At 43.4% G+C, this 20,181-nt stretch overlaps 1 protein-coding gene across 1 annotated transcript in view; it reads right to left on the bottom strand.

The window, feature by feature from the left end:
- DPYSL5 (dihydropyrimidinase like 5) overlaps positions 1-20,181 on the bottom strand; it is an 87,185-nt gene that overhangs the window by 51,524 nt on the left and 15,480 nt on the right. The window lies entirely within an intron of this gene.

Raw genomic sequence — 20,181 nt, 5'->3', positions numbered from 1 at the left:
ATCTGTTTTTCAAAAGCCACAGACCTCTACCATACACTTAAAAGAATTAACACCAATCCCTTCCAGAAAATAGAGAAGGAAACCTTCCCAAGTCATTTTATGAAGTCAGTATTACCCTGATACCAAAGATAGACAAAGACAGTATCAAAAATAAATAAATAAATAAAACCTCTAAAGTGATATCTCTCACGAATGTAGATACAAAAATTTCTAACAAACCTCAGCAAACAGAATTTAGCAGTATGTAAAAGAATTAAAAAACCCCACCCATGTAAATGGGATTACCTCCAAGGGATGCAAAGCTTGCTCAATTTTTGAAAATCAATCAGTGTAATCCACCGTACTAACAGGCTAAAGAAGAAAAATCACACAATCATATCAATTGATGCAGAAAAAGCACTTGACAAAATACATCACCCATTCATGATGAAGACTCTCAGGAAAGTAGGAATAGAAGTTAACTTCCTCAAGTTGATAAAGAACATCAACAAAAAACCTGTAGCTAATATCAGAATTAATGACAAAAGACTGAGCATTTTCCCCACTAAACTGGGAATAAGCCAAGGATGTCTACTCTTACCACTATTATTCAATAGAGAAAGTCCTAGCTAGCACTATGGCAAAAGAAAATGAAATGAAAGATGTATCAATTGAATATAAAAGTTGTTCTTATTTGCAGGTGATGTGACAGGGGCTATGCAGAAAATCGCAAAGAATCTACAAAAAAATCTCCTAGAACAAACAAGTGAATTCAGCAAGGTCACAAGGTATAAGATCAACATACATAAAGCTATTGTTTTTCTATATACTAGCAATGAACACATAGATGCTCAAGAAAATTGAAATACTTAGGCATAAATCTAAGAATACATATAGGATTTGTATGCTGAAAAGTACAAAATGCTGGTGAAAGAAATCAAAGATCTAAATAAGTGGAGAGACATTCCATGTTCATGGATCGGAAGACTTAACACAGTAAAGATGTCAGTTCTCCCCTAATTGATACACATGTTTAATGCAGGTCGATTTTGGCAACTCTCTTGACCATTCCATATCTGAATAGAAATGATTTTCATTTAGATTTAGAAAATATAAATCTGACCAAGCAGAGGGAGATATACCTCCCTCCCACAATGACACTGCAAAGTCATTGTGGGCTCAAAGAAAGCCAACATTTTTACTCAGTAAACTTATTCTTAAGGATCCAATCAATTGTCCCCTCTTCTGAGAAGCCTTCCCTGACTCCCTCTGTACCTTCACTGACTTCATGGCACTGGAATCTGTCTCCACCTCTGGACTAAGTCTTCAAAGTCAAAGGCATAGTAGTGAGCACTGTATCTGCCCAGTCCTCACCCCCAGCATCCAGTACAGGAAATTCAAACTGTGAAAAAAAAATGAATGAATGGCCGCCTCTATTGATACTTGTGCACCCACAATCAAATGGCTTAAAGCAGTAGGCCAATTCCACATGTGTTGTCTGGGACATTTGGCAACTCTGTATATAGGATAATGCTCAACTTTCATCCCTCTTCCAATACAGCACATCACTGTGAACAGAGCAAAGAAAGCGACACTCTTATCTCTCATCCTCATCATTTTATTTTGCCTGCCACCAGCCAAAGTATAGGAAGCCTGTGTCCCAGCATGAAAAGGTCTTACAATCTGTTGAAGGAATAACTCTTGTAAGGAAATAAGTCAGCCAGTTGGAGAGCTTAGCCTGCTCTCCTGAACTCACTTGGTTAGGCAGTTATTTTTTGTTTGTTTGTTTTGTTTTTTTGTCAAATTGACCAGGCTGGAGTGCATGGAATCTCCACACCAAGAAAGTTTACAGTCTAAATTCAGCTTAGACTGTCAGGTCCTCTTGCTGTTAGGAGAGGCTGGTCCATTGGGGTCTGCTGCTGGGAGATGCTGGAAAATAAGACAGGTGGCTGGGAGTAAGCCTTCTTTCCTTACATTGTCTCCCATGAACATCTGGTCCCTGCCAGGCATCATTCTGACCTTTGGGGAGAAGGGATCCCTCCCCTAGTGTGGAAGGAACTGGGTAGAGGCAGTGGGGAGGAACTGGAGAGGCCAGAGGGACGGGGAGACCAGGACTGTCACAGCAATAAGCCCGTTGTTTGAAGCTGGAATAAAGCTGACATATGTCAGGAGAACTTTTGTCCTAAAATCTGAAAGCTAGAATCTTAATTTAATACACAATAATCAGGAAATGAATTTGGTTCTTAGGTGATGAACAAAATCTTTCTGGCCAAAGGAAGCCTCAAAAGCCTTCAGAGATGCAATCTCTTCCTTCCAAGGCCATAAGTGGCCACAAAAGGAGAGATGCAAGTTCTCAGCAAGAAATAATGGTGATAAGACACGCACAACCCTCTGTGCAAATATGTAATCCTCACCTTTGAAAAGAACTTTAAGTAAGATGGAAAATAGGAATATTTATGCTGGGAAATTGCTGCACAGTCATTATGTCAGCATGGTAAATGAGAATATTGATTTGCTTATTAATCCACAACACATACTCATAGCACACACCTGGAGGGTGGAGACCCTGGAAGAATGATGTGAAAATGATTTACCAGGCTTTCTTGTCTGAGCTGTGATGCTGGAATCATCATAAGCCAAGGGTGTCTTCTTCAATAGTAACAAGGCTCTTAGTAAGCTAACACTTTGTGCCTGGAATTTAATTCACACAGCAACCCCAAGAAGTAAGAACAAGGCGGGAAGTATTAGACCTATTTTAAGAGAAGGAAATAGAGGTTTTGAAATAACAGGTAACCCATCAGAGGTCATACAACTCCAGGGTCTGGGACTTACAGGGAAGGTTATCAGAGTTACTCTGGGTAGAAGGGTGTCAGATGATTTTTATGTTCTTGACAGTTTTTTTATATTTTTCAGATTTTATACAGTAAACTTGTATTACCTTTTAAAATCTAAAAAGTTGTGTTAAGAAGGTTTTTTAAGCTACAAGAAGCCAGGAAGAATCCAACATGACCCTTCACTAATGTCCAGTGGGCTCAGTCCCTCCTTCTGCCATCCTCTATGTAAGGAGATGAAAAAAAGGCCTGCTCCCGACAGCTGTAACACTGAATCCTTCTCTAGAACACCTGGACTGCCACCATGACTCACCTTATTGTTTTCCACTTCTTCGTTGGAAATCCCTGAAGGCTAACCAGGCTCTGAAGAGGCTGGGCTCCCACAAATCCGCGGAGTCCTGCAGCCTCTCTGCTTGGGGGATCCCATTCACAGAAACCTGCTTTAGTCCTGGAAGTCCGGACTGGACTAGACTCCTAGGACTACCTTAGAGGAAGCTCTTTCTCAGAATTTAGAGGATTCTAATAATGATCTTAACAATTAGCAAACATCTACTATATTCTGGACCCTTCCCAATGCCCACCATATACATTATCTTCTTTGATCCTTACAATGCCCTGAGATAGATACTATTATTGCCCCCAGTTTTACCATAAAGAAACTGATGCTTAGAAAAGTTAAAGGAACTTCTTCAAGGTCATACAGCTGGCTTATAACAGAGTGGGGCTTGAAAGCCAGACCATCCTGTTTAGAGTAGTTATGAATTGAATGTTTGTGTCCTCCCAAAATTCATGTGCTGAAGTTCTAACTTCCAGAGTGGCTATATTAGAAGATGGGGCCTTTTGGGAAGTTTTTAATGATAAACGAAGTCATAAGGGTGGGGCCCTGATCAAATAGGATTAGTGTCCTCATAAGATGAAATATCAGAGAGCTCTCCCTCTCTCCCCTACCCACTCTCACCCCCGTGAACCGTGCTTATGCCCAGAAGAAAGGTCATGTGAGGACACAGAGAGAAGGCAGCCAGCTACCAGCCAGAAAGAGTCCCCACCAGAAACCAATCCTGTAAATAACGGCTTCAGTGTAAATAGTGGCCCGACTGATGGGTCTGATTGACATAGAATCATCAGCTCCCTCCAACCCTCTGGCAGACTTACAGCTTCAGATTGGGGGGTGTTGTCATCACAGCTACCTGAAAATCTTCAGTGTTTTGGGGGTTACCAAGGCCTTGGAACACTCCAGTCCTAGACGCGTGTGTTTGGATAATAATATAGCATGGTTGCTTAAACTCCCTGCCCAAGGTGTTTTGGGAGACTATATTTTTAAAAATGAATATTTGTGTGCAGGAAATATTCTATAACTTCATTCCTTCCCAGTGTCAAGCACTGGAGACAACTCTGAAAGGACACAGGACTTGCTCTCAAGAAACCCAGTCTTGGGACTTCCCTGGTGGTCCAGTGGCAAAGACTTCATGCTCTCGAGTTCTGTCCCTGGTCAGGAAACTAGATCCCACATGCTACAACTAAAACCCAGCACAGCCAAATAAATAAATAGTAAGTATTAAAAAAAGAAAAGAAAAGAAACTCAGTCTAGTGAGTGAGAGAGACACAAATAATTGCATTACTAAGTTTTAAAGTGTCAAGGGGACACTTCTTGCTTAAAGACCTTAAATCTAACTTGATTTAGACTAGGTGTCTCTCAGCAGGTACCAGATGCCAGAGCTGTGACTGGGTGAGACCAGCAGGTTGGTGATGGGAGGGGTGTCTTTTGTTACACCAGTGTCCTCCCACACATTTCCATATTTCCAAATGGTCTGCATCACCAAGATGTCTCATCCCTCCTGGTCCCCCCTTGCTGTTGACTTGTGTGATGGTTCATTATGCTTCTCACCTCCTCCAGTAACCTCATTAGCACCTCATTCCTAGAGTTTTTCCTGCTAGTCTTTGCTAAAAGAAAGACACACTGGCATCTTTCCCCATAGTGTCCCTGCTGTCTGTGCGTGTACTATGTGTATATGTACATAACAAAGCAAGGGGTGTGTGTGAATGGGGAGATACCTCGGACCTCCTAGGAGAGTCCCCTCAAAAAGAAAGGATTTGAGCACAGTTGTTGAAACTCATGCTTTTAAAAAGTGCAAATACTACAGGCCATGATGGTCTTTCCCTTTGCTCTAGTTGGGGCAGCATATTCAGAGAACATCCTTATCAGTGGTCATAGTCAAAAAGGTCAGGATTGGTTTTATTTATTTATGATGCTTTGAGTCACTGATTTTATTCCAAAACCTGACTCTTTGCGACCCTGTGGACTGTAGCCTGTCAGGCTCCTCTATCCATAGGATTCTCCAGGCAAGAATACTGGAGTGGGTTGCCAATCCCTCCTCCAGGGGATCTTCCTGACCCAGGGATTGAACCCACATCTCTTATGTCTTCTGCATTGGCAGGTGGGTTCTTTACCACTAGCACCAACCTGGGAAGCCCCATAACTATATACAGAGCCAGTCTGGCCCACTGGCTTATTACACGCTATGGATTGAATGTTTAGGCTCACCTCTCCCACATTCATATGTTGAAGTCTTAATCCCAATGTGATGGTATTTGGAGCTGGGGTCTTTGGAAGCTACTTAGGTCATGACAATCTTGTTGTTTCCTAATAAGAAGAAACACAAGAGATCTCTCTTTCTGCCATATGAAGACACAGAGAAAAGACTGTCCACAAGCAAGAAACTCTCTCACCAGGAACTGAATTGGCTGGCACATTGATCTTGGACTTCTCAGCCTTCAGAGCTATGAGGAAGGAGTGTCTGTTGCTTAAGGCACTCGGTCTATGGTATTCTTATTATAGCAGCTCAAGGTGACTAAGATACCACATTAGATAGTAATAAACATTATAGTCAAATCATCATTAAGTAACAACTGGGCCTTAAAATAAATACACCTCCTTAAAGACTTCTGGCTATATCCTACACTCCCATTGGTTTAACCAAAAACTGATCATACAGCTCTTCTATTGAAACAAAAACATTCACATCACATCTCTGTCCTCCCAGGAAGAAATGAGGGAAAATGCCAGATAGTTAAATGCTATTAGAAAAAATAATTCAGAGGTATAAAATTATAGAGCTACACAGATTCATCAAGTGGACCCTGCCTTTCCCTCCAGTGCTGGACTTTACCTACAGGGACCTTGAATCGAAGGGAACCAGTCCAGGACTAAAGGGGTGGTGTTCTGCTACAAATATCAGGGATCTTAAGAATCTTACAGTATATTCAGGTAAGCAATGATGTCTTCCTCAGAATGACGGTGGATACCTCCAACATGCAAAGATTTATCCAAGTGTACACAGCTCATATCTTCCCAGTTTCCTAGTCCTTGTGTTCTTGAACCAGTAGTGGGTCAGAGTTAAGATGACATGTTGGCTGGGGAAAGAGGGACTTCCGGGTGGGGAGGGAAAAACGCTGTGAGCTGGAAGCCAAGTCTTTCTTAAGAAAGCCTCTTTGTGTTTAAAATAGTAACAATTATTGCTATCTGCTCTCCCACAACCATCTTGCGGGATGACAGTGAGTTTCCTGCACTGCCCACCTTCCTGCAGTTTTTGTCATTGAACAGCTCCAGCAAAGAAATGCATGGCTGGGTGAGGCGTGGGGGGGCACTTTGCCGACTGGACAGTCAAGGTTACAGCAGTTCTGCTTTTCATTCATGAAATGCACACACCCCACACTCCTAGAACGTGCACAATGTAAGTCCTGCCAAGGAAATGCCAACCCCAACACTGCGTTTGGAATTGCCTGCTTCTGTCAACACCTTCCACAGTTCCCCGAGCCTGCAGGGAGGTGTGAGACGAGGAGAGCGGCAGTCTGTCCGGCACAGCTGCCTCCTGCCAGCCGCTCAGCCGGTGGAAGATGAGTGGCTCCAGCTCTCGGCACAAACATCCGAGTCAAAAGACACACCGCAAAGGGACACTTCTTACAGGAAGACCTTGAAACTAACCCAACAGGTATTGGTTTAAGATGTATATTCCCTCTTAACAGGCATTGGTCGAAGACTCACATTTCCCCTTTGGGTAGAATCCACAGGAAACCATGTGGTCTTTAGAGACAATTGGTCACTGCGACAGCCAGTAATATGCAAGAGTTACACAACTGCCCTGTGACATGAAGGTCCTGTGCATTTAAGCCGACCCTAAGAGCAACCTGGGGTGGAAGCTGGAAGGGCGGTGAAGCCACTCAGGTCATGGGGGACATGCTGAACAGCGATGGCTGGTCCCTTGCTCCAAGCTGATAACATTTGTTATAGGATCAAAAGGTAATATAAGTCAGGGGGTTGGAAAATAAAAGAAAACTATGCAGCTATTTTTCTTCTTCTGATCAGCACATGGGGAAGAGAAACAGACTAATGAGACAGCCATCCCTGGAGGGGTGTTTGTGCTTAGCGCATCCTGGGATGATTCTGAAAGGGGATTCTCTTGGCGTTGAAAAATGAGAACAAATTAAAGGTTCAACACAGCACAAAAACCAAAAAGGGAAGTTTGAGGTGAGTGGGAAACAGCTAAGTGTTTACATTAATAAGTTTGATTTTTTTAAAAAGTAAATTGCTTTCTATGTAGTAAAGCACTAAACAATTCTTAACTAATCTTAAAGTGCAGTGTGATTTTATAACTAATTCTTAACTGGCTTTATAAACTCTTAGGTAGATTTTAAACAATTTTATAACCTACGTGTAAGGTATTAATATAAAGAATAATGACACAAACCCCAGTGAACTCAGCATCATCATTACCATTCATCCTGGTACCTCCTTCATCCCAGCTCACATCCCCTTCCTCGGAGGTAACTACTCCTCTAGTGGATTTGTATGAACTAATGACTAACAACAATCAGGTGACAAGTAACAAAAAAAGGACAAGATCACAGATGTTCCCACCCTATGACTACCTCTTCCCATATCCCGCAGTCACGCTTCACCTACTTCTGACTGCTTCCTTTACCACCTAATTCTCTGCTTGAAGCAGAAATCGGAGAACCTCCACTATGCTAGTAACAAAGGAGTGAGGCATTTTAGGGCTTCCCAGGTGGCTCAGTGGGTAAAGAATCTGCCTGCAATGCAGGAGATTCAGGAGAAGTGTGTTCGATCTCTGGGTCAGGAAGATTCCCGGAGGGTATAGCAACCCACTTGAATATTCCTGCCTAGAAAATTCCACTGACAGAGGAGCCTGGCAGGCTGCAGTCCATGGGGTCACAAAGAGTTGGACATGCCTGAAGTGACTGAGCATGCACACATGGGGCACTTTAACATCATCCAAAGGCCCACTGGACCATTCTGCTGAGTTGTCCCAAGGCAGCATCAATCACTTCAAAACCAACTGCACTGTTCCCATCACCCATCCAGAAATCTGGGACTTCTGGATTCCTCTCCAACCTAGGCCAGTATCAGTGTTCAGAACGGCTGGTGTGCACCTCAGAGTCTCGTGTGAAATATTTTGAGGGATTCTGGAAGTAGAAGCCAACCATGGGGAGAAGAACTGGGAAAGGTAAAAGGGCAGGTCCTCCATCTCTCATCTGGGGCTCATCAAAGACTAGTGGGGACCTGGAGGCTGGGTCCTCCAGGCCTGGACAGGAGGAAGAGCTAGTGAGTCTGAGGGGTAGCACAGGGAGGGCAGAGGCTAGAGTGGTTGTGGCCGATGTTACACCCCCACCCCCGAGACACACTGGATCCTTCATCCAGCAGCAACACACTATTTCTGCATCTAATTGGTCAGGCAGGAAGTTGCTAACACCCCAGGGGCTCTATAACCCAAGGGCTGAGCAGGATCTAGGTTCTGGGTGGCAGGTGCCAGCTGGAACAGGATGTTTGTAACTGGGGACCATGAAGCATCTGCATCTGGGACACTGCCACCACCTTGGTCACCATGTGGTAGAGAAGGTGGCACGGGACGGGCAGGGCAGGACAGGGCACGACTACAGGTGAGAGCCCAGCACCAGGGCAGCCTCTTCAATAAGCAGTCTGTCAAGTGATGGAGGCGAATGTGGTGACCGAGGAAGGGCTTGCTCCTGAGAAAGTGTGAACTACCAGCTTAGACCAGGAAGGTACCATGAGTGGAGCCCAAGGGGCGGGACTGGCTTCTGGGACGGCATATATGAATCCAACAGGGGTGAGTCCTTAACAAGCTAAGATCAAGTAAATGCTTTTAATCCCATGGGTTCATCAGCCCAGCCTGGCCCGGAGGGGTGGGCTTACTGAGCAAGCACCATGAGCAGCATAAGAGGGCAAAAACGAAATTCCAAAGGATTAGCCATGAGAGGGTGGTAAGAAATGGAGCTGCAGGCCACTTGTTCAACGAGATTAGCTACGAGAATCGAGCAGTTGTTAGAAGGCAGAGCCGAGTGCGCATGTGAGTGTGTGTATTGCTGATCCAGGACGGGCTTCTCCGTGTGCCTGCTGTGGGCATCCTGGCCTGGCATGGCCAGTCTCTGCATTTGGGCAAAAACCCAGCTCCTTTTAGGCACCCACTGACTCACTGAGGTCAGGAGGCTCATATGAGATCCTGGGAGGCTAAACATCAGCAAACATCAGTAAGTATATGTAAAATCTCCCTTCCATGAGCCCAGCTGCTCCAGGGCCCTGGAAGAAGGGCAGAGGAAGGGGCGCACACATTGGAGACATGACTTCCTGCCTCCCGATTGAGGCTTTAGCCAGAGAACACCTAGTTCTTCACGAACAGTAGAGTCACCACCGCCACCACCACCCTCCCGGCTCTGGTCGCCCCTCTCTGGCAGGTTCCTCAGCCCTGCTGTGCTGTCCATGCTCTCGCCAGCTGTCCCCAGTCCCCAGAAATAATTCCATCAGCTCCCGTGGAAGGACAGCAGCTGCAGCTTAAGGGAGTTAGTGGCCCACAGAGTGGCTGCTGCCTAGAACGCCAGCCAAATGGCAGAGAGGGCCAGGTCCATGGCCAGAAGAAGGGGGCAGTGCATTTCTCACTGAGACCAAGATTCTCAGGCGGCGGAGGGGAAAGACACAAACAGAGGAAAGGAATGAGTTTTCCCAACTGTAAAAGCGTCACAGACCTGGGCTACCCGATAAAGTCTGCATTTTGCAAAGAAATAGAACAGGAAAATAAAAATGCTTTTCTCTCTTACTAACCACGGCCACATACAATGTCTTGAAAGCAATATAATTGAAGGAAAGAAGGAAAGATGCAAGACACATAAAGTACGGTCACTTGACATCCAAAAACAGGCAAAAATGATTTATAGGCAAATAGTAGTAGAATCCTTCCCAGGTAGTGCTAGTGGTGAAGAATCCACCTGCCAATGCAGGAGATGCAAGAGATGCTGGTTCTAACCCTGGGTGGGGAAGATCCCCTGGAGAAGGGGCTATGTGTGGGGACAACCACAAGGTTTCTTGAAAGCTATAAATACTCTAGTCTTTTACTAGGGTGGGAACTAAGACAATTTAAATTATTCTTTAAACTGTCCATGTATTATCTGTGCTCTTCTGGATGTATCTCACAAAAATTTAAAAATTAAAAAAAAAAAAACTGAACTGCATGCTAGTACACAAAAATGATATATCAAGCATTATTACAACTGGATGAAAATATACATACAAAAAATAGACCAGATGAAAATAAACAACAAGGTTTGTTATGGGATTATAGGTGATTTTCCCCTTCTAATTTTTCAAATTTTCTATATAATATCATATTAATTTTATAATGAAAAATAAATATGATAATTTAAAACAACAGCCTCTGTATTGCTTGAAAAAGATTGACATAAGGTGAAAAAGTTCCTCTTTTTAGGAAGTCTTGCCATCAACCTGCCACCTTCTGCCACCTAAAGCCTAAAGTGACCAGGCTTTAGGACAAACCAGTCTCCTCCTTTATTTTGACTCTTAAGTAGATTCAGAAGGACATACACTTCTTTTCTCTGACTCCTTTAAAGAGGAGTCAGATATTCCATCTTGAACATAAAGTGTGCTTCTAGCCCTCTCTCCCAAACGCAATGCTTTTACCACCCATTGAATTACACCTCTAGTGCTTCCGCTCAATCAATGAGCTCTCCCCTCCCGTGCCTGCTTCTGCCAGCTGCCTTCTCATGGACTCGACTCATCACCATCATGAGGCAAATGGATATTTCTACCCCGATCCAGAATTCCTGGAGCCTGAGAAGAAAATCTCATCAGTGTTTGTGGACGGAACGCAGCTTTGCAGAGATGAGCACAGTAGGGTGCGTGAGCCACTGCAAGCTTACCAACTCCTTGCTGGAGACTAGCTCACATGGGTGAAACAGCTGGGCACTTGCGGGAAGCACCGTGCACTAGGCGTGTTGGGCCAAGTGGGCATACTTAGGGGGGTAAAAGAAAGGACTAGGGGTGAACATGACCAGCTTCCCCTTGATGGGGGGAGTGATCCCATTAACCTGATTGTGTCCTCATTTCAGAGACCTGTTTAAGGGACCAGCAACTGAGAGTGAGTGGGACACAAACGAAGCCGGGAGGGTATGAAGAAGAGATGGAGTGGGGAAGGGGTAGAGCAGTGCCACAAGCACCAAACTTGGGTTTGTCCCTCTAGCTGTGTCACTGTGGGCACATCCTTCACTGCTCCAAGAACCTCTTCCCAGCTGTAAAGTGGCCATCAGCACCACCCCCACACCAGCGCTATTAAGCTCTTTTTGTGCCAGGCTCACACATAATTTCATATAAATCTTACAACAATCCTATGAGGTCATTAAACATTATCATCCCCATTTTATGGCGGAGGAAATTGGGTTGGAATTCAAATGGACTAGACTAGAGCGCCTTGAAAGCAAAGCCTATACCTTATTTTATCCTTCCCAGGGCTTGGAACGCAGAGCGGGATCATTAAATGCCAGTTGAAGGAAAGCAGGAGGATTGGTCATACGAGATAGTGGTGGGAAAGCATTTTACAAGTACGAAGTGTTAGCCACAGGAACCAGCTGCTAGCGATGGCAAGGAAGGGTCTCAAAAGAGAGTTCTGTGATGGTTGTGAGGGTGTTTGGTGCAAGCCTGGGGGCAGAAGAACAAAGCAGGCATTCTTTGGGGTGAAAAAAATGACAAGAGGCAGAAGCAAGCAAGGATGGGCTGGGAATGGCACTTGGGGAACTGCCTTGGGGCCGAGAGGTTAGGCAGGGATGAGGAAGCGGCTTGGAGAGCCAGGGTGTAAAGTCACAGTGTAGAGCAAGAGGCTCTGGCTTCTGAATGAGACCTGGGGGCCCTGGGGGGTCTGGGGGGCCCTGGAGCCTTCAGAGAAGGATGACAAATACAGTAGGGGCATAGAACCATGTTTTGTGGGGGCTGGTCTTCCTGCTTCTTACCTGTCACAGGCTAAATGGAGGCTAGGAAAACAGTGACAGTGCTGGTGACTTTGGCATGAGGATGCAGTAGGTTAATTACAAGATGTTCACAGAATAGAAGAGGCAGGAGCAGAGCTTGGGAAGGACCACATGCTGGGTCTCTGGAGGAAAAGGAAAACAGAGTGGGGATGACAGTAAGAATGGCAGCCTGGGCAAACAGAGGGAGCAGAGAGCTGCGGACAGATGGAGCTCAGCTGTCAGGGCACGCCTGTGCTTTGTGGAAACAATAATAAACAGTGATTTCAGCCTCTCTCTCTAGGAATCTCTTAGATCAGTCAGAGGATGGCCGCTGACCCAATCACCCAAGGTAAGGAGGTGGAGGAGCCCAGAGTGTGAGTTTGTATTTACTGAGTGCTGATGCTGGCAAAGATTGAAGGCAGAAGGAGAAGAGGGTGACAGAGGATGAGATGGTTGGATGGAATCACCGATTCAATGGACATGAACTTGGGCAAATTCTGGGAGATGGTGAGGGACAGGGAAGCCTGGCATGCAGCAATCCACAGGGTTGCGAAGAGTCGGACATGACTTGGTGACTGAACGGCAACAATAGTACTATGTGTCAGGGGATGTGAAGGCTCTTAACACAGGGCATTTAATTAAAACAATGTCACACTTGCCCTTGGAAATGATAGGCTACCTCCCTAGACAGACTGGAGGGGATGATTAGTTTAGATGACACAGCTTCATGGAAAGGAATTGGGGTAGGGGTAAATCTACACCGAAAAATACTAGAGTCAAAAGGTATGGGTCATGCTAATGGGCTAGCAGTTTTAATCACTTGTGTGTTGAACTTTTAGGAGACACGGCAAACAAAACACTCTACTCAGTGTCCATTCTACCCATTAAGTCTGTTTTTTATCCTCTTTTCTCCAAACACACCCCCTGAGTCCAAGCCCTTGTCAGCTACCTGGATAGGACATCACTGTTACCAGGATACTTCTAATTGGTCCCCCAGCCTTCACACTGTTGGTGCACTGAGCTTGCTAAGATGCAAATCACATCACAGGGGCAGGCTTAGCACCTGCTAAATAGTACTGTATTAAGTGCCAGATGCTGAACCCCACCCCCCAATCCCAGAGCTCACAAGTCTGTAGTGAAAAAAAATTCATAAATGGATAATTTCAATATGAGTTAAGATGATAGTTGTGTCAGTGCCGTGCGGTGGTGGGGGGCAGGAAGCACTTAACACTGCCTGGGATAAAGGACTGCTTCTCAGACGACGTGCCCTTGAGGGGAGTCTGGATAGCTAATTAGGAGTTCACCAGCAAGGTGGGGGAGAAGACAAGCAGGCGTATTCCAAACAGCAGGAGAGAGGTGCATTTGGGATGGTCGATATATGTGATGTATGAGGATGAAGAAGAGGCAAAGCCCGGATCATCCACCGTCTGGTGGGCTATGCCAAGAGGGTGGACTAGATGCTGAGGGCAGCAGGAAGACTTGCTGATGTGGCAAGCAAGGAAGTGACATCATTATATTTGCATTTTACATAAAAAATAAAAGTATAAAATAGAAGAAATACAGAAAGATACTTTTATAAATTTTTTGATAGGTTAAGCTTTTCTTAGCATAATTCAAAGCCAGAAACTATAAAACATAAGATTGATATGGATATGACTAAAATAATGAAAAACGGTGTTTCAGCAAAAGATATCATGATAAAGACAAATAAAACCTGGTTATGTCATGTTTGCAACATATAATCAAGGATACCTATAATACACTATAATACATAAGAGCACTTATAAATCTTAAGAGAAAGACAAATATTCCAGTATAAAAAAAATAGGCAAAGGATATGAATAGGTAACCCACAGGAGTGGGGGGAATACAGACAGCTAAAAAGCAGATGATGCTAATTTTTATTAATAATCACAGAAATGTGAGTTAAAACAATGAAATCATATTTTTCACTTACTATAAATAAGAGAGAACAATGCCCAGAACAAATGAGAAAAGCATGCCGACAGCAGTTCAAATTGGTACAATCTTACCAGAAGGAAACCTGAACATCTATATGAAAACTTGAAATGTGCATTCCACATCCAAAAACTTCTTCTAAGGAAATAATTGGACCATCGCACAAAAATGTATTATGTGGGTATTTCATTGCATTGTTTTTATAATAGCAAATATTTTAAGAACAAGCTGAAGGTCTGTCAATATGAGGGCTGTTTAAATGAATAACGGCATATTCACACAACAGAAGGCTGTGCAGCCATTGTAAAGGACTGTGTAGATCTCTAAACACTGACAGGGGAGGTTGTCTATGATCCAACATTAAGTGAAGAAAAGTAGGCTATAGAACAGGACCATGGTACGTTATTTACTTGTGTATTTACATGTAAATGAAATTTCATATATATATATGAAATCTCATGAAATATTTACATATATGTACATAAACTCACACATGAGTTTTTTGCATAAAACACTATTAACTGCTGCAGTCTTAGAGAAAAAGAATTGTATCAGGACTCAATCTCTTTGTACTATTTGATTATAAATTTTTTGAAATAAAAAACTAGCTGTGGAATCGATGATAGCCCTGGTCAAGGGGGCAGTAGCACCAGAGGAAGTCTGTGCCAGGGTAGGCAATCTGTGAGCAAGTCAACATCTCTTGTACATTTATTCAACTACTACTCATCAGTACAGTATCTCGTGGCTTATGGGATTGCTCTGCTCAGATGTCTCACTGGCCCTTCAAATTCATCGCATCTAAAACTCATAACACTCTTGTTGGCACCTGGCTCCTCTCCCAGTGTCCCCATTTCAGTGAAAGACACCCCATCTTGAAAGACAAGCCAGCATCAGGGGCAGCATCTTCAGGGAGGTGAGCAGATGGGGGCCACCTCCACAGGCAGTAGCGAATGGCCCCCTTCTTTCACTCTTTTCACCTGGGCCCCAGACAAGACAGCATCTTTTCAAATGGCTGCAAAATAGGAGCTGAATACCCTCTCTAACCCAGCCCATCTGGCTGCTGCCTTTCTTGAATGAACAGTTGGAGAGAGGGAGTGATGGATTGTTTGGGGTTCAAAAGCTTTTCCTGGTGGCTGAGTCTGAAAAAGTAGAGATACCTTCATTCACTTAAACAAAAAGAGGTAATGAGCTTTTCCTTCAGCCCTTGTTGGGGCTATGGAGCACCTGCTGAGTAACTGCCAACAAAAGGGATGAATAAGTCTGTATCTCTGAAAGCAAATAAATGGGAGTAATAGATGTCTGGTTGTCTGCCCATCTAATTCACCCTGAATGACAGCATTTCCTCTTTTTCTTGTTCACCTGCTCCTACTAGAAAAGAGGAGGGATTGGAATGGATGATAGATGCCCAATTACCTTTATAAACACAATTTATTCCCCCCCCCCTTCCTTCCCAGAAGGCTTGGCCAGATTCCCTAGGTTCCCGGTCCCTGGCTACCTCTGGGGACTAAAGACTGGAGCTGAACATGCTAATGCACCCAGTTAGGACACCTGGCTCGGGACAAGCCCTGACTGTGTGCTCCACCTCTTCTGCTGCTGGAGGTCAGAACCCCAGATTCCACATTAGGTACTCAATGCCCTGTGCCCAGGTCTGGCTTGGTCAAGGGCCCGCTATCTCATTCCCAGTAGGTTGGCATATTCATCCTTCTTGTTGCCTATCACCTTATCTGGGAGTTGGGGCCTGCTCATCTGCATCTGAGGCCCCTCCACCCGTTGGTACACTCCTGCCACCAACTGCCTCCTCTCACCACCTATGCCCACACTCCGGTCACTGTGCTCTACCTGCTGTTTTCTGCCATGTGCCTGGGTTCCCTGCCAGCAGTGGTAACTAAGCCAGAGGGAACTACTGAGCTATCATGCTCCAGAGCACATGTGCCACAACTAAGTCTGTCTACACAACTGAGTCTGTGTACCACAACAAAGATCCCATGTGCTGCAACTAAGACTCAATGTGGCCAAATAAATTTAAAAAAAATTTTTTTTTAATGAGCAAAAGGTTTGAAAAGACACATCACAAAGAAGGTACAGATGGCAAATAAGCACATAAAAAGATGTCAGCATCATTGACTATCAGGGAAATGCAAATTAAAACCATAATGAAATATCATTGCCCATTAAAAAGACCAATAACATGAAGGTTTTTATATTATTTGCAACTCTTTGCGACCCCATGGACTATATACAATTCATGAAATTCTCCAGGTCAGAATACTGGAGTGGGTAGCCTTTCCCTTCTCCAGGGCATCTTCCCAACCCAGGAATAGAACCCAGGTCTCCCACATTGCAGGCGGATTCTTTGCCAGCTGAGCCACCAAGGAAGCCCAAGAATACTGGAGTGGGTAGCCTATCCCTTCTCCAGCGGATCTTTCTGACCCAGGAATTGAACCGGAGTCTCCCACATTGCAGGCGGATTCTTTACCAGCTGAGCTACCAGGGAAGCCCATGATGAAATATCATTGCCCATTATAAAGACCGATAATATGAAGGTTAGAATGGATATGGAACAACTGGAGCTCTTGTACATTGCTGGTGGAAATTTAAAATGGTGCAGTTCTTTTGGAAGATATTTTGGCAATTTCTTATAAAGTTAACATAGTGCTTAGCAAGCCCACTTTGTAGGTAGTTGCCCAAGAGATATAAAGATATGTGCACACAAAGACTTATCCTTGTAGTAACTTTTTTCATTATAGCCCCAAACTGGAAACCACCCTAGTGTCTACTAGGAGGTAAATGGACAAACAAATCATGAAAACACTACTAATTTTTTATGTAGAATGGAAGAAAATTCTGAATATAAAGAATTGCTACAACTCTGTAATAAAAAGACATAACCCAGTTTAAAAATGGGGAAAGGATCTGAATCAATATCTCTCCAAAGAAGATACATGAATGGCCAATAAACACATGAACAGATGTTCATTTAGCCATCAGGCTATGCAAATCAAAACTACAGTGCAATACCACTTCACACCCACTAGAATGATTATAATAAAAAAGACAGATAATAACAAGTGTTGGCAAGGATGTGGAGAGCAGTTGGAACCCTCATACACTGCAGTAGAAATGTAAAGTGATACACTGCTTTAGAAAACAATCTGGTGATTCTTCAAAAAGTTACAAAGAATCACCCTACAACCCAGAAACTCCACTCTCAGTTTATACCCAAGAGAAATGAAAAGATATGTCCACATAAAAACTTACACATACACACACACAAAAAAACTTACACAAGAATGTTTATAGCAGCGTTATTTTCACAAATCCATGCAATGGAACATTATTTAGCAATAAAAAGAGAAGAGATATTGACTCATGATAAAACATGGGTGAACCTTGAAAACATCATGCTTATTGAAAGCAGTACTAATACTGGAGTACATACAGAAACCACTTGTAATTTATGGGCTGTATGAACACAGGCAGTGAGACTAGATTTGAGCAGTGGGCTATCATTTGTGTGCCCAATCTATAGATTTAGTAGTGTTTCTCAGTCTTGGCACAACTGAAATTTGGGGCTGGTTAATTGTATGCTATAGGGACTACCGTGTGCATTGTAGGATATTTAGCAGTACTCTTGGCCTCTACCCACTAATGCCAATGGTACATGCACAGCTGTGACAACTAAAAATGTCTCCAGACACTGCCATATGGCCCCTAAAGGGGCAAAGTCTCCCATAGTAGTGAGTGAGTGAGTGTGTGAGTAAGGCACTCAGTCATGTCCGACTCTTTGTGACCCCATGGACTGCCCCCTGCTTGGCTCCTCTGTCCATGGAATTCTCCAGGCAAGAATACTGGAGTGGGTTGCCATTTCCTTCTCCACTCCCATGGTAGAGAAACACAGATCTACAATGATAGCACGTCACTGGTTGGGGAGGAAAGGGGAAGGGGATTGAACAGAAAGAGACACAAGGGGGAACTTGCCTGGAGGACCAGTGACTAGACTCCTTGCTTCCAACGCAGGGGGAATGGGTTCAATCCCTGGTGTGGAACTAAGAGCCCACATGCCATGCAGTATGGCTACAAAAGTGTGTATATATACATATACATATATATAAAAGAGGCATAAGGAAACTTTGGGTGGTAATAGAAATATTCCATATTTCAATTGTAGTAGTGATTACTCAGGTACATAAATATGTCTTAAATGAATGTTAAAAATGGTTGTGTCCATTGCATATAAATTACACCTCAGCAAACTTACCCTAAAAGCAACAAAACACATTAAAAAAAAAGGACTGCTAAAGGGAACTCAGAAAAAGAAGAGATGTAATTTAGTAGGAATTATATTTAATGCCAAGCTTCCTGGCAGTTCAAGTAACTGGGGAAATGGTTTGGGAGGGAAGGTGAAGACTCTTATTATTGAATAAAAGGGCAGCTCTGATTCACCCACCAGGAAAGACACTTTGAATCCCCAATAATTTCTTGCTCCCCTCTATCTAATGGAACAGTCAAAAGAAGGCTTCAGTCAGAACGTTTTAGAGAAAGCAGTTCTGTTCTCTATGTAGATAATTCTAGAAGGAATTTATTGGATTACTCTGAGGAAAATAAGCATAGAGGTATTTGACTGCAGTTTTGCAGAAGGTGCAGAAATATTTTCCCAATGGCCATTTTTAATATAGAGCAAACATCAATAAAAGGCTGGGGAAATTCTATTAAATTTTAACTTAGCAATGACATTTCTTTGAAGGTTAAAGTGATATAGTCCAATTATAAATTTACATCTGATGCTCTGACTTACACTAAAAGAGAATACAAATATATATTGGACATCCTCCAACTGATAATGGTAAGGAAGATATCTAAATATTGCTCCTCTAGTTAGGTCATCCCATCCCCAGCCATCCCTAAACAAAGTTCATGCTCCCCACCTCCCTCCCCTCAGCTTATTGTTCCAAAATGAAGGAACATTATCCTCGTGGCTCAGATGGTACAGAATCTGCCTGCAATGTGGGAGATCTGGGTTCAATCCCTGAGTTGGGAAGATCCCCTGGAGGAGGGGATGGAAACCCACTTCATTATTCCTGCCTGGAGAATCCTACAGACAGAGGAGCCTGGTGGTCTATAATCCATAGAGTTGAAGAGTCGGACATGGCTGAGTGACGAACACACACATAGATTACAATCAGGAAAAAAGCAGGGATGCCTTCTCTGACCACAATTATTGAATGATGTTTGCAATTTCCTAAAAAATGCAAATAAGATAATTAAACTGTCAAGATAAACATGGAAAAAGAGGTAAGCTATGCTATGATTGTATACCTAGAATCATACAATCTATGTGGTACCCAGGTGGCGCTAGTGATAAAGAATCTGCCTGCCAATGCACAGGACTTAAGAGCTGCAGGTTCAGTCCCTGGGTTGGGAAGATCCCCTGGAGAAGGAAATGGCAACCCACTCCAGTATTCTTGCCTGGAGAATCCCATGGACAGAGGAGCTTGGAGAGTTCACAGAGTCAGACACGACTGATGTGACTTCACACACATACTATGATTGTACACCTAGAAAGCCTAAGAAAATTGGTAAGATAACCAATTACAAGGTAAATATAATAAAAGTAAAATATTATTTCCTATGCTAGTAGCCAGCCAGCTAGAAACAGAAATAAGAAAAAATGTTGTGTTCACAGTAGTGAAAAACATTGGAAAACACTTAAGCATAAAAAAAAAACCACTGAGAATAGTTGAGAAAAGGCAAATCTAAATATAAAGTATTTTATTTGTTTGTATTTATTTTGTTCAGAGGCTGCCCAGTGTTGAGGGTGGGAAAGAGAGTAAATACAGATGGGCATGAATTTTTGGGGGGTGATAGAAATTTTCTAAAATTAAACTGCCTGATGGTGGCGTAACTCTTTAAATACACTAATAATCAGTGAATTGTACACTTAAAATCCGTGAATGTTATTGTATGCAAGTTATATCTCAATACAAATTCACACAAAAAGAGACCAAGAATAAAAAAACTAAGGCACAGACTCCTATAGAACTTCTCAAAGTACACAAAATAGGATCTAAACAAAATGAAACAAATATAT

This window comes from Cervus elaphus, chromosome 11, assembly GCF_910594005.1.
Source record: "Cervus elaphus chromosome 11, mCerEla1.1, whole genome shotgun sequence".
Classification (NCBI taxonomy): Eukaryota; Metazoa; Chordata; class Mammalia; order Artiodactyla; family Cervidae; genus Cervus; species Cervus elaphus.
The sequence above is the reverse complement of the archived record's forward strand: the minus strand, read 5'-3'. Positions and strand labels throughout refer to the sequence as shown.